This window comes from Pistacia vera, unplaced genomic scaffold, assembly GCF_008641045.1.
Source record: "Pistacia vera cultivar Batoury unplaced genomic scaffold, PisVer_v2 Contig1036, whole genome shotgun sequence".
Lineage (NCBI taxonomy): Eukaryota > Viridiplantae > Streptophyta > Magnoliopsida > Sapindales > Anacardiaceae > Pistacia > Pistacia vera.
Window position 1 is genome coordinate 211,067 of NW_022195068.1, and position 16,279 is coordinate 227,345.

At 38.3% G+C, this 16,279-nt stretch overlaps 1 pseudogene; it reads right to left on the reverse strand.

Annotated features, from left to right (window-relative positions):
* Positions 1-12,067: 12,067 nt before the first annotated feature.
* Positions 12,068-15,260, reverse strand: LOC116124470 (annotated as a pseudogene).
* Between the last annotated feature and the right edge of the window lie 1,019 nt (positions 15,261-16,279).

A 16,279-nucleotide genomic window follows, 5' to 3' on the forward strand; every position in this document is an offset into this window, starting at 1 on the left:
CCGTGAAACCTTTTTGCTAGAGTTATTGGTAGACCAAACCTGACGACCATAGACTGTTGGGGGGATTTAATTGAATAATAGCAAATCCTAAATCCTTGAAAGCGAAAATAATGTAAACAAATGACACAAAATAACCACACACATAAACACAATATTTACTATGGTTCACTCTCCATATGAGAGCTATGTCAACTTTGCTACTGTAGAATTTCACCATGAAAAAGAAGAAATATTACAAGAATCTCTCAAGCCTCACAAATTGGCTCACTCACAAATTGGCTCACTCACAAAACCCTATTTGGCAGCTCCCACTCTCTAATTGTGGCTTTGCCTTCTATTCAATTTATGATGTGTAACTCTATAACTTAACCCCTTTTTATAGGTAATACATGAGACACTAATCCTAATAGGACTCAAATCCCATATCTTAATAGGAATTATATTTTAATTCCTAATACAAATATAATCCCATTTCCAATTGTATTACTAAAAGAAAACAATTCTACTTAAACACAAATTGGAAAAACCCATGTCCTAATCCAATTCTAATTTGGATTGAATTTGGCTCCGCAATCTCAACATTGACATCTCTCAATATCAAATTTACAGCTAGTTCAAGAGTGGCATTCTCTTGAACTGGAGAGTTTCCATTGGCAGACCAGATAATAACGGGTGGAAGATCAAAGTTTCCGGTGGATGAATTGGAGGTTCCCAAGAATTTAACTATCACAAGATATGAGTTTTCATAAGAAGTCGAATTTGTATTTAAGAAACCAAGGCTGAAATTTAGGTAGCCATTTTTGTCAAGTCTAAGAAGGATGGGTCTGAGTTGAGTACCATCATGAATTGATAACCTCCTGTATTTGGGTTGTCTTCCCATGAAGCATTGGGTTTGGCTGATGTTTGGTTTGTAAGAAAGGCATTTGTAGTATAGTGGTAAAGGAACAGTGGAACTAACAAGAATTTACAATCCATGAGATTTCTTTCCCTTTGCAAGCACTCTACATAGCTATATTTATCTCTATTACCATTAACAAACAAAGAGTGTCAGAGGGTTAATATTAGAAAACGTCCAAGTGGTTTTAAACACGATGACAAAATTAAAAGTTTTATGCTAGAAATTTTCATGCGTCATATAAATATCAATGTCTTGGAGAGACCTTAAATTAGACCCATAACATAAGGTCACGTGTAAAAAGCTGTTTTAGATTTTGTGTTGTTTGGCTCTTTATATCGTTGATTTATTTAGATTTAGTACCTAGGAAAGTGCTTGGTCTCGTCTACTGAGATTGACGGCCGGCAAAATGGAAACTATTTTTATTTAGGGTGAATACATCTGACATTAATGACAAACTGCTGTTGTGATACAAATAATGTTTGGTTGACGTACTGAAATTGAGAATTGACTAATTTTAGTATTGGAATTTTTTTTTTTCCCTGAAGTAGATAGCCTGGCTGACCAAGTGGGGTTTATTTTGTGAGACTGAAGAAGAGCAATACGTGCAAACCAAATAATCCAAACTAGATTACCATGACCTTGTCTTATGTCTACAGACAGCTGAGCATTGAGCTGTTTTTTAATTTTCATCCTATTTTTATTAAATTTCTTTGAATACTATTATCTTCAAACTTTCCTTAGTAGGTTGCCGACCGACAGATTAAGAATTATATTAGTCATGATCTTCTTGCAGATTCTGCCATTTGCGTAAACATTAGAACATTAAACTGCTATTGTTTATATGGATGGTGATGAGTGAGTTTAAGTATTTTTTGGTAAACAGTAGTAAATTTGCATTGACTTCTTTTACTAGAATTAAAAATAGAACTCATTTTCAGTCATTTTTTCACAGCGTTGAAAAGAACGAGTAACGTGATTCGTGAATTGGGGTGCGATGAATTACTATTTTGACGTTTCAAAGATTAATGAAACTCTCTAAGTGTTATATATAATAATGTCCTTACCTCTTTCATGTATTTTGAAGAAGTTACATTTTTACATTTATCGTGAGGGGCTCAAACGATCATGCACGGGGTATTATCGTGTTGATCCGATCGTCATTGTAAAATCAGAAAATTGTTAAGCGAGTAGAGTTGGTGAGAATTGCACAAGAAAAAAATTAGGCGTCAAGATACATATGAATATGCATCAACCACTCAGGAAGGCAACACAAATATGTACGTGGCATAAAGCCTAATGCCACTGGTATTCGCAATGATGATAGAGAAATTCGTTAGTCGTAATGTTAGTGAGTGATCCAAAGAGTTAAAGGCATATTTGAAAGCCAGTATGCTATTAACGGAGAGTCGAACCCAGCGGGGGGCCGTTACAGTGCAGCATACTCTCGTGTAGACCCAGCCTATACTTTCGTAACATTGAATAAGTTTCGACCCGGATATTATAGGTTAACATATCACTGAGAGTGTGATATATGAGTAAGTATTCGTACTTACTAAAGGGGGGAAGAAAGGTACTTATTTATCCTCTAAAACATAAGTAACGGGAAACAAATCTGGTCAAATGAAATGATTCATGACTATCTGTAGATTGAATTGAGAAATATCGGAAATGTAAAGGTTCCGGTAAGGAAGGAAAGTTCTACCGGTCTATTAATTATTAACATAGAAGTGGCGGGTACCCTAAGAAACGATTTCACACAACCACAAAACTTAAGTCAAGAAAATCTTAGAGCTTTTGGGATGAATTAAGTCCAGTATGAAAAATAAGAAAACCTGAAACCGTGGTTAGTTATTTTGGTGGGCGTGTTTTGGATTTGTAAAGGAGTAGTAAATCCGGTCATATCTTAAATTTTAAGAGATGCGTGTATGAGAGAGTTGTTAATTTTTCATGGATGTAGGCAAGAAGGGGGGGGAAAAAAGAAAGGAAGGGGGGGGGGGGGGGGGGGGGGGGGGGGGGAAGGAGGAGGGAATGGGGGGTCTCCAAGTATTGCTAATGCGTGTTAGCTAAATCAGTGACTGACGCTTGACCCTGAGGTTTTGTCTTAGGAAATAAAATTTTGATCACTTTAAGACCCGTAAAGTTTCAGTTAGGGGGCTGCAACTTCGTCATTTTCTTTGATTTGTAGAGCTCTGTTTTGACTATGACAACACGTTTCAAAGGAATGAATCGACATCACATAACACTGGGATTACTTGTCAATCTTAAGGCCTTTGAAATTAAAGATCAATTTTATGGTTTGCTGGAGAGTTTCCTTGTCAATCTTAGTTTCATAATTTCTGGTGGGTTTTGTGCTTAATTTATAGTTTTATTCCCACTTTCTAATACTATTTGTAGAAAATTGAAACACGTAATTCTACAAAGCAAAGAAAGTTGTGATTGAAATGGTTGAATAAAGCACTACATTCTGTCTCACAAGTTAAGTCAAATCGTTGCTCTAGGTTTATTTGTTCTCCATATACTTTCCCAGAACTATGAGCATCTTCAGTTTTTAGTCGGTAGACTTGCTGGCGTCCCCTAAATTCTTGTGTTGCAATGTGAAGCCATTACGCATTATGTCGCAATCTACAAAATTGCCTACCAAGAGCACTACTTCGTTAATGATGACTTTCCACAAATAGATCGAATGTCATATGAATTAAAGCCGCTCATCAACTCCAAATAGAACCAAGAATTTGCGTAGCCTCTGAAACTTTTCTGGTATCTATATTCTTTAGAACATCTATGCGACTTACGCTCTAGTACTGTTATAATTGGTACATGCATTTAATTTGTGTAAAGTTTCACTATAGGATGTTGAAATTTGTATGCATGAAAAGAACGGTAGCCCTAAGTTTGTTTCTAATCCCATTATTATGACTATTGAATTATCCATGCGTACGTGTTTCTAATTCTCTGATATTGCTTGCACTGCTCAATAAAGTTGAGGACTAATAATGCCTCTAAGAATACATGAAAGTAATAGAACAGAGCCCCAACTTAGTTCAAATCTGCCTAACCCAACATTCAGAAGGCATTGTTTCAAGGACACTTGCAAATAATTTGACCCTTGCGCCTCTTCCCCTTATAAATTTAGAGTGCTTGAAATTCTTAAACCAGAAACCCTAGACCTTACTACTCAACCATTTATCTTATCTGAAAACATTTGCCTATATTTTCTCTCAACCATTTTCCATGGCTTCTTTGAGCAAACTGCTCTCGTCTATGTTCTTGTCATCCCAATCTTCTATGTACCTTCTTTTGAAGGTAAAAAAATCTTGAGCGTGGAGAAATGAAGGCCGTCCCTTCTCTGGAGGAAATTTGGTTTTGAGTGGCTTTAATAAGGAGGCCACAAGTACACTTCTTCTGGAACCAGTTTGATTATAAACTGTACAAATGAAAAGTTGAGTGGCATGAATATTGCAAAATGTCCCAGTTCTGAAGTCATCAGTTGTCTAGTCCTGAATTGGAAATTGAGAAAACGTTTACTCTCAACAAGATAGAATAATGTGATTTATAGTTTGTCATTGTTTCAGTTCCAAAATCAATTACTTTGAAATTCTAGCTAGTATAAGTGTTGTCAAAACAATAATCAAATAGATCAACCATGAAATATATAGTACTTTGACTCTATGAAAAATGTGTTGTTAGTGAATTATATATATATGTGTGTTGTATTTAATGTCAAGGATGAGGATGACATCAACTTGCTAGAAAAATACTCTCTGTAGTTCCTAAGCTTTTGATATCAACCATTACACATGTATTTATAAAGCAAAGTCTGTTTTATGATCATTTTTTTATAAAATTTATATCATACATCAATGATTTAATTTATTGTTAGTTTGATGGGAAAATTTGCTATCAATGTGAAGCACTGTCTATTTTTATGATTTCAGAGCTGGGAGGAAAGTCTATGCAATTAGAAATAAAAATAATAGATGTAGAAACATATAGCTTCAATAATGAAAAATGTCCCTGTCAAGAGTGGTAAAATTGATTATTTCTACAGGGTATTATCAATTTAATTCACCTTTTTTTTTTTAAATTGTATAGGGGAAAAAATTAACCACATTTTATATAACTATGGCTTTCCGCCTGACACAATAAAATACTTGCAAATGAAAATTTCAATGAAGAAGTTTATGGCAAGTAAACCACCATTGATGTCGAGTGGTCAACTAAGATTTTGGGTGTATTATCAGAAGTCTTGGATTTGATTCACCTCAACGTCTAATAGGGTGGCCTTATTGAATTTTTACCCAACAGGTAATTTTAAGTTCGCCGGTTTAGTTTCCTATAAATAGGCCCGTTTCCATTTGTGAAGTATTCCATGTTAAGTGAAGCACTTGAGAAATAAATTAAAGTCATACTATTCTATTGAATTTGTTTAGTCCCTCTCTTAATATATTATTGCAGTTTCATCCCTTTCACTTTTCAGGATTCTCTATTATTTTATTTATTTTACAATTTATTTTGAACTCTAGTAGATGATCGCTTGTAAAACAAGATCTAGAAGCTTTAACACTTCCCATCTCAACAAAGGAAGCCCAATGAAAGGCAGGGAAAAGCAAAGTTTTTTTTTTTTTTTTTTTTAATTAAATTGTAGGTTAAGACACAAAAGAATAAAAAACAATCCGATTATCAAAGAGGACAAATTTATGTGCAACACACTTACATGTATAAAAGAACATCAAAATGTGAATCTTAAAGTTAAAAAAGGGGCCATTTATGGGCCTACCCATTAAAAATAGTTTTGATTTATGGAAATTACTAAAATGACTTTCTTATTATAATTTATTTACTTTCAATTGAAAAAAACCACATTTCAAAATACAATTCGGCCCGTTTGGTTCATTATTCTGATACTTTTTGAAATAATATTTTGAAAAAAGTAAATTGGGTGGGTATTACAATTATGATTTGAAAATTAACAAAAATACCCCTTATGTTTTGTTATTTACTAACTCCCCTATAATAAAATATTAAAATTAACAAAACACCCCTAATCCACCCATTAAATACGAGCATCCGGCCACCACTGTCGAAGGGTGGCCGAGTCACCGTATCGGCACACGACCAGTTGGCCTTTCCGGCCAAATCCATGTTGGATCTGGCCGGAAAAGGCTAGAGCTGGAAGCATTTAGTCCTCAATGACAGCCAAAGATACGGTTGTCATTGATGACTGGTTACGCCAAAGATCTGTGTTTACGACTAGTCTATCTGACCTTTTTCGGCTAGATCCATCATGGATTTGGTCAGAAAGGCTAGATCGGTGCATTACCGGCCAGATTAAGCCAAAGTGCACCATCATACAAGATTCTGATCACTTCCGATGGTGGTGGTGCCAGAATCTGATAAATGTGGGTTACTGGGGTTTTTTTGTCAATTTCTAAAATATTTTTTTGGGGGTGTTTAGTTAAATTAACAAATTTAGGGGTTTAAAGAAGTGAATATATTTTGAGAATAAGAGAATAAATGTGTATTTTGGATAAATAGGGAATAGAAGACTGAAAAATTGTATTCAAACGGAGCCAACAGTTCCATTCGAATATGAGACATAGGATAAAAAACAATAATACAAAAGATTATAAAAAATATCTAAAGAAAAAAAAAAAAAAAGAAGGCCAACGGCACAAAGTTTAATCATGAACTTTTCTAATTCTTAGGTCAAGGCATTTAGATTATTGGTTTATGTATTTGATTTTTGCATCTTGTTTCATAAATACATTTAACCATAGATATTTCATGTTCGATCAATTCTTTTTCTCATTTTTTGGTATTATGACATCCCGATAAATAGATGATATATTTTGTATTCACAAATTTGAATTTTCTTTACTGTATCAGCTAGATCTTTGCATTTCTTTTTGTATAACTTGTCATTGTATATACTTGAGTGAAATCACTCCTTGGCACAATCTCTTTCTTGACCTAGGGGGCGTCGGAGGAACATTTGAAAAAGAGGGGTGAGCGGAAATACTCATGAGTGGTGCTTTCTAAAAACTCTTTCTAAAATCATTTCAATATAATAGAACATTATATTTATTAATATCATTTCTATAAACATATTTGCAACTCTAAAACCACCTTTGATCACCAATATTGAAATCTCTCACCATAACTATACCCAGGTAAATCCATCCTACCTATTAAATCAATCATCGTGCGGTAAAAAACCACTAAACCATCTTGCCATCCAAGTTCACATCACTCATACACTAAAAACTAAAACTGTCAACTGGCAGAATTCGCTGCTCAAGCCGAATATCATAATCTATCATACCCAATGAAATTCACACGTTCGGGCAAGTACTGTAACTAATCATACGCATGCGCAAAGCCAACTGAATAGAGGGGGATGAGTACTACGTAGGGTGGTTTGAAAACCACTATCATCATAAACATGCTCCCAAACATCATTTATCACAAACCTCATGCCATTTCTCAAGTGTGAAACATATATAGTAACATTAAAATATACATTAACACAATGGTAAAAATAAAGGTTTCCAAACAAGTTTTCAAATTGACAATTTAACCCATTTCAGCATCATTGTCAACACTTGTCCAAAAATCACAAAGTTCATCTTCCACATGTAATAAACATTTATTCATCAATATATGCAATAAACCTCATTTTTATAGAGAAATCAAACAATTTGGAATTTAAACATTAGGCATGCTTAACTAAAACATTAGAGAGAATTTTATTAGCATGAATTTAGGGTTTATTTTGAGCTAATTTTGAAAAAATTAACTTAAAACGCTAAGGTAGAAGAATAGAGAGGTAAGGATGGGTAATTACCCAATTCTAAAGCTTACCCACAAAAAATAGAAGTCATTAACTTTCTTAATGCTTTTTCGACCGATCTACCCCTTTCCTCCTCTATTTATTTTTCTTCTTCTTCTTTTCTCTTTCTTTTCCTTGTTATAGTTAGCTTCAACTGGATATAAGTGAGCGCCTGGCAAATTCACTTGGCCCCTCATTTTTGTATAATCTCTTGTACCCCTAATACATTGCTTTGACCAATACAACCTCTATATTTGTCATTCTTTAAAACAGTCCACATAATATGCTCTTTTCACAAAGGTCCCTTGCCTAGCACTTTTAAAACGGACATTTCCACCCCCTTTTGTCAATCTTGGTTCCAGTTGAAATGCCAGTTCCAATCTCCAAGCAGTCGTTCCTAGCATAAATGACACTATTCTCTAGGTCGTTCATTGTTTTGTCCAAATGACAGCTTTTGACAACTTGGGTAGGATTGCCCGTTCCATCACAGGAATGCCTAATCCTCAAATCAATCAAGTCGTTCCATAAGGAACGACCCCTTTCTGTGCTCGTTCACTCTTTGGGATTTTCGGGGACTTTTAAGGCAAGTTTTTCCAACACGAACGACCAGTTCCCACGCTCATTCTGAACGTGGAATGCTTGTTCCTGTTCGGACGGTTCGATCGATAATCCGTTATCCCATAAAGTACAACGACCCTCGATGTGTGTCAGCAACGCCAATAATATGTTAATCTCATGTAAAGTATGAAGCATATCCGACTTAACAGTACTATATTCATTCATGATACTAACAATACACGGATGTAGATCTCACTTTGTACCTTTAAAAGTTGCATCATCGCTTCCTCTTTAGTATACACTTTATTTTTACCCATGGTCGATAACATGCTGTTGAAAGAGACCTGTATTGGTGAAGGAAATGACGGCCACAATCGAGAGGATGGAAGAGAATGTTGAAGAGATGAAGAAAAAGCAGACCACGTAGTTGCCGTGGCGAGCGTTGGAAAAAGCTAGAACGTGAGGCAAAAAGAGCGTCACCGCATCAATAGAAGGTCACGGCACACGAGTGCAAAAAGAAGAAGAAGAGCTGGGTCGTAAGAGAGGGCGCAAAAGTGAAGAGTTGGACTTAGTTTCCAGTTTTAGAGTTTAGTTTACTTTAGGTTTAAGTTTAGTTTAATTGTTTATTTTCCTTTTATGTTGAGTTTAATTGGAATAAAATTTGTTTATGTATTTTTTCCTTTTTTAGTTTTAGTAGAATAAGGAATAGTTTTTCATTAGGATTAGAGTTGTGGTCTCTTCCTATAAAAGAGATAGAGAAGTCTTCAATGTATTTTGAGTCATTCAGATTTAAAGAAGAAGTTTAGTTTTCTCTCTGTAGTTCACACGTTTGGGGCCGTGCAAGTTTGATTTGTCACTCCCAAATTCCAGCAGTGGTTGAATAAGTTAGTAAAGCAGAGTTCATTAATGAGGCTACAGAAGAGTAATACCACAAAGCAATAATCCAAACCACAGAGCCAAACCTTATTTGTCTAACTGATAGTCAAGAATAAGAATTGACATAATCTTTGCATTCTTTCTTTATTTTTCTAATTTTTCTTGAATTCTTCATTCCTGATTGCAATTTTATTTTTCTTTGGCATTATTTTCCATTCTTCGGACTTTTGTTAGTGGGGTTGCAGCCTACAAACTAAAAACTATTTAAGTGATGATCTTCTTTGCCAGTGCGTGCATTAATTTGTGCAGACGTGAAATTAGAAGTGGTGAATGGATAAATTAATTGTTGCGAATAGTACCAAGATTAGATTTGACACTGTTCCATTCTAGAAAGATTCTGAAAGAATAGGTACAATGTTTTTTGTGATTGCATAATAATCAATTTGTTAAAAACTGATGTTATGATTTTTGATAGCACTTGGGATGATATCTGGGGGTGTTCTTCAAGGATAAAATTTAAGAAGCTATAGTCTGCTGCAGCTTCCAAGTCCATTAACCCTCAAAAACCTTCACCAACATCGATGCGGAAGGCCTTTTATACAAGTTTTTTTGCAAGCATGAATGGCAATCCGGATCATCCTTACAGCATCTTCTTTGTTGTTTTGCTGTCCTCACTTTGTCATCAATTAAATCAGAAAGTTGATTTTCTTCTGCCTTGATCTTCAGAGTATCAATTGTAATCACCCTGCCAGGAGTTAGAACTTTTTCTTCCACAAATGATTTCCAACACCACAACTCCAAAACTGTAAATATCAATCTTCACTGTGATATTCTACCCCCTATCAACTCAGGAGCCATGTATCCCGCGTTCCCTTGGCATAGTCATCACATGGGTGTGATCCTTATCAATCACCTAGCTAACCCAAATCAGAATCTTGACATTCAAATCTGTGTCCAGGAGGATGTTTTGAGGTTTGATGTCAAGTGATGATGTTTGAGTGCAATAGTCATGCAATCCTCTTAGCCCTTTGCTATCTGAACTATGATTTTCTTTCTTGTTTCCCAAGTGGAGTTTGTGCGTGGTTTCGGTGGAAATCCATTTATTTTGAACCATTAAACATGTCTCATAGACCAAAGTCTATTTGATCTTTGAGCACAATAACAAACAATCTTACCAGATAAATGGTGAATGTTGCCTATTTGTCTCAACTTCTGACGAGATTTCTTTCTTGCCTTGCTTTACATCAGGACCTAGCGTTTCACTGCACTTTATTACTATTATCAGACTCCTTCGAAAACATACCCAAACCCTCCACGACCAAGCCTAATCTGGAAATTTTGCTTGCAGATCGCAGATCTTCGAAGGAAAACTTCCTCAAAATGTTGGTTACATGAAGGGAAGATGAGTCATTGGAGTTGTCTCTGCTTTGCATTTGAGCACAAATTTTTTTCCTCCATCTTTTGTAGCAATGCATGCTCCAATAGAAACTAGGAAAGCGAAAACATGCAATACCATCAATAAACCAGAGGCAGTTTCTGTTCTTTCGAGGGCGTTTCTGCATGATAATTGATTGCATTTGTACCTTGATGAATGCTAGCATTATCATTAAAAACCACTCCCGTATTATTCCTCAGAGAATAAAGTTCCATTGTAAAGAACAGTTACCAATGTTAAGGTTGTTTGTACTGGGAACAAGGCGCTTTGCAGGAACAAATCATTCGAGCATGCCATTTTGCAGCGTCTCTACAATCTATATCGAAACTGAGACAGACTGGGTGAGACATCCAAATGGGTGAAAGAAGGAGCGATTTGTTCAGGAGATTAATCTTCTAAAACAACTAGATTACCATGACCTTGTCGTATGTCTACAGACAGCTGAGCATTGAACTGTTTTTTAATTTTCATCCAATTTTTATTAAATTTCTTTGAATACTATTATCTTCAAACTTTCCTAAGTAGGTTGCCGACCGACAGATTAAGAATTATATTAGTCATGATCTTCTTGCAGATTCTGCCATTTGCGTAAACATTAGAACATTAAACTGCTATTGTTTATATGGATGGTGATGAGTGAGTTTAAGTATTTTTTGGTAAACAGTAGTAAATTTGCATTGACTTCTTTTACTAGAATTAAAAATAGAACTCATTTTCAGTCAATTGTAAGCAAAATGATGAGTAAAGACCGATGCTGACTTTTCCACATCAGTTTATGTATTAGACTCAGGCAGTTTCCAGTTTTCTTCTTCTTCTTTCTTTTATATAATTCTAACTAAAGACAGCCACATATGACTTAAACAATAGTGAGCACAATAAGACAAATTTTAGATCATTTAATTATCTGGAAAAAAAAAAAAACTGATAATGTATCAACCCTCAATGATCAGTTGAGGCACATTTGTTACTGTTGAATTCTGTACCACTCTTTAGGCCTCTTCTATTTCCAAAATTCTAAGCGCATTAGTTTATTTGTTCTTCAAAGAAAAGCCCTCTTCTGATTTAGATAATCATGCGAGGTCAGTTATGTTTTTAACTGGTAAATGATGATTGATGATATTCTCTCATTAGATTATAAGAGTAATATTTTGAGAGAACTAGAAAGTGTACATGATATATGTGGACAATAAACTTCAATGAGTTCAATACTTTCACTGCGATGCCATTAATGTTAAACTTATTCTGCTATTTTACTCAAAGATATGATGTAAGCAGAGAATTTAAGAGATGGTTCAGAAAAATTCTAATTCAGAAAAGAGTCTGGCGTCACAATATATATGCATAGGAGACACTTGAAACTTGAAAGGAGATTATTCTGATTGCATAATGACAACATGTTATACAAATATAGATACAATTTCATCAGTCCAAATCATCTTGACTCTGATAGCACTGAAGCCGTGATGGGAGATTAATCACCTGCTCTGGCCTCCTGGGGGAATTCCTCATGGACAGTATTTAAGAAGCTGTAGTCCGTATCAGGTTCCAAGGTTGACAAGCCCTCAAAAACCTTGACCAAAACTGACGCGGATGGCCTTCTATACAAATTTGTTTGTAAGCATGAAATGGCTACCTGAATCATCTTAACAGCATCTTCTTTGTGGTTCTGCATATCCTCACTTTGTTCATCAACTAAATCAGACAGTTGATCTTCTTCAGCTTTGACTTTCAGGGTATCAATGAGATAATCGCCTCCTCTAGAGATAGAATTTCTCCTCCCACATATGATTTCTAATATCACGACTCCAAAGCTGTAACTATCAATCTTCATTGTGATATTTTTGCCTCTAATCAACTCAGGGGCCATATATCCTGGAGTACCCTTTGGCATGGTGGATACATGGGTTTGATTCCTGGAAATCAGTCTAGCCAATCCAAAATCAGAAATCTTGACATTCATATCTTCATCCAGGAGAATGTTTTGAGGTTTGATGTCAAAGTGAATGATGTTCGGATTGCAATAGTCATGCAAATACAAAAGTCCCCTGAATATTTGAACAATGATTTTCTTTCTTGTTTCCCAAGTAAGTTTTTGTTTCATTTTGATGGAAAATCCATTTATCCAGAGACCCATTGCACATGTACTCATAAACCAAAAGCCTGTTTGATCTTTTAGAACAAAAACCAACAAGTCTTGCCAGATTAAAATGATGAATGCTGCCAATTGTCTTAATCTCTGACAGAAATTCTTTCTTGCCTTGGTTCTCATCAGAACCTAAGCGTTTCACTGCAATTTTGGTGCCCTCCTCCAAAATTCCTTGAAAAACATAACCGAACCCTCCTTGACCAAGCTTCACTTGAAAATTCTGCGTGGCAGAAATCTGAAATTCTAAAGAGAACTTCCTCAAAATGTTAGTTACCTGTTATGCCTGAGAACATAATGCTGATGTGGCGCCCAGTTAAGTGCGAAAGGTCAGATCTCGGGAAGAGTCTACTGTCATTCTGGCGCAGCTGCGTCGTGTGATCATGGTTGCACCCCACAACTTGCTTCCGTCAAAATAATGGGTGCACGTTAGGCCAGCAAAGAGTTGTGATGATCCCGCGTGTCCAACCCCTGCAGCAAATCACGTGAATTACTCTAAACGAAGGATTTGCATGGATCATCCCACCAACTTGCAGATTCAGTGATCATTACCTCAAGGCATCCCACTATAAAATGGGAGCTCCTCTCTCATTAAGGGGATTCGCACTTTTTAGTCTTGACAAAACTCTCTCTCTCTCTAGAAAAGACAGTCTTTGATACCTTGTATCATCAGTGTAAAGTCAGTCGTCTAAAGCGACATGACCATTATCATTAATAAAAACATCATAGACGTAGGATTTGCTTCCTTAGCATCCGAACCACTTTAAAACTCCTTTCTCACTGCATTTAGTGTCATTTTCCTTTCCATTCATGTGTGTCTTTTGGGCCAACCCAACATTTTACACGTGCGTTTCATTGGTGTCAAAATCTCGCATCAACAGTTTGGCGCTAGAAGGAGGGCCTGGTTTAGTGTTCATCCTACCTTAGGAGAATCTCCAACCTACTGGTCCTACAGCAACAAATGGCCTGCCAACCAGAACTTGAGCAAACCAACCAGGGCATTAAAGGGCTCCCCCAAGTTCAGGGGGATACCTCTTCTAGAAAACATCAGCCACGCAAAATGCTGCAGGAGATATCCCGTCAAGTTCACAGCTTGACCCTGTTATTAGAAGCTACCTGGAGAGGTTTGACAATACTCTCCAGATGGTCAACCGAAGGCTGGACCATTTGGACCAAGGCGTGCCATCCAAGTCAGCTGCGGCGGTACAACCGCCAAAAACGCCTGCAGGTCACGCGAAAGCATGGCAAAGGGAAATAGCTTGTGCCGTGGGCACTGCAGTGCGTAGACGAAAAGGTAAACAAGTGGCAAAAAGCAAGCCCACGGGCTCCAAAGGGCCAGCAAATTCCGACTACGTCCCGAGCAGAATACCAGTCTCGTTGAGACTCGGTGAAAGGACGCAGCCCGAGCTGTCCCATTCCACGTCGCAAGAGCACCCCCATAAAAGTGCTGGTCGGGGCGATCCCTATCACCACCAGTAAAACGATCCTGATCGTCACCGTGCGAGAGGGTCTCACACTTCGCGGGGCGGTTCTGACCACCGCGAAGGTCGTGAAAATACCCCGCACCCACCATCGCATGCCTTTAGCCGGCGTGTGTCGAGAGTGGCCAGAACCATCGGTCAAGGCGAAGAGGAACACGACCTCTAGACTTTCCTCAACCGTAATCGCGAGGGTCGAACTCGCATGGGTGAAAGCAATCCCCAAGCGGCTCTATTGCTGCAAATTGAGGAGCTGCAGCGAGCTCTAGACAGACTGCGAGCTCAGCAAAATGAGCAGGGGCTGGTCACATCTGTGTCCCCCTTCTCTATCGAAGTGTTAGCCGTTCCTCTCCCACCAGGATTCAGGATGCCCGACATGCGGGCGTTTGATGGGAACTCCGACCCCCAGGATCATTTGTATGAATTTAACGACCTGATAGAGCTTCACTAGGTCTCAGATCTAGCAAAATGTCGTTGTTTGGCAGTGACCTTGACCTCCTATGCCAAACAGTGGTTCAGGTCGCTCCCAGCAGGATCGATCAGTTTGTGGCCTCAGATGATTGCGACGTTCCTAAGGCATTTTCAAGCAAATCGGAAGTCCTCGATGCCTTTGAGCTACCTTAGCAATATAAGGCAAGAAATGGATGAATCCCTCCAGTCCTACATTGACCGTTTCCATAGAGAACTCAACAAGGTGGCTCATGCTCCTGAAGAGTTTGTTCGGACTCTCATCATAGTCGGAGTCCTTCCACAGACCGACCTGTGGAAAGAATTACAGGCCGAGGACGATGTTTCCCTCACTGGATTTTATAATCTCGTAGAGAAATACCTCCGAATAGAAAATTCAATGGCGGCACTCCGCCGTCGCGACCACGGCGCTTCGGGCAGTGCACCTGGTCGGCGGGATAGTAGAAGAGCTGATCGTAAGGGGGACGTAGATGATCAGCGAAGAGGGAAGAAACCTCATTACGGGCCCAAAAAGTCCTATGCACCCGTCTCTCATCGTGATCGCAACAGAAACCAATATACTCCATTGAACGCATCTGTATCGGGGATTCTCGATAAATCCAAGGAGGCCAGCCTGCTCGGAGAGCCCGAGCCCATGAAAACTCCAGTGACAGACAGAAATAATAAAAAATATTGTCACTATCATCGGGACAATGGGCACCATACCGATGAATGCCGAGCTCTCAAGCAGGCGATTAAAAACCTTATCAAGTAGGGACATTTCAAGGAGTATATTGATGACTCTGCTCCCTTACAAGAGAAAAATCAAGGGGAGTCAAGTAAGAAGCGCCGCGATCAGAAAGGAGTGTGCACCCTCAATTTAATTTTCAGGGGACCGCACTTCACGGGAAACTCGCGAGGTGCCCAAGAAAGGTATGCTCGCGAGGCACATCACGAGCCTATCAGAGGCATGAGCGTGGCGCAGCGACCACAGAAGGTTCAATCGGAGGAGGAAATTTCCTTCTCTGAAAAAGATGCGGCCCGACTGCATCATCCTTACGAAGATGCCCTTGTGATAACGCCCCTCATAGGGCGCCAGAATGTCCAGAGGATGTTAGTGGATAACGGAAGTGCTGTAACATCCTGTTCGCTTCAACTTTAGAAAGAATGAATTTGGATGAGGCAGACCTAAAACCTGTCTCGTTCCCTCTATATGGCTTCACAGGGGACCACCTGCTCTCCAAAGGCACAATCTCACTCCCAGTCACGTTGGGTGCTTCGACGAAGTGACCAGAGTAATTGAGTTCTTGGTAGTGGATTGCCCATCCGCCTTTAATGGAATTCTGGGGCGACCTCTGTTGAGACACTTCAAGGCGATCACTTCAGTATACCATTTGAAAATGAAGTTTCCCACCCCGACGGGGATTGGGGAAGTTAGCGGGTCTCAGCGCACAGCTCGGGACTGCTATGTGAAAGCAGTTCAGATGGCATGCAAAGGGAAAGGCACCTCGCGCGGCGATCACAACCAGGCAATGGCGATCAGCCGGATAGAGCCACAGCCTGGCCCAGCGGAGGATAATATAGATCCTCGCATTCAGTACTGCCCTTCTAGTGG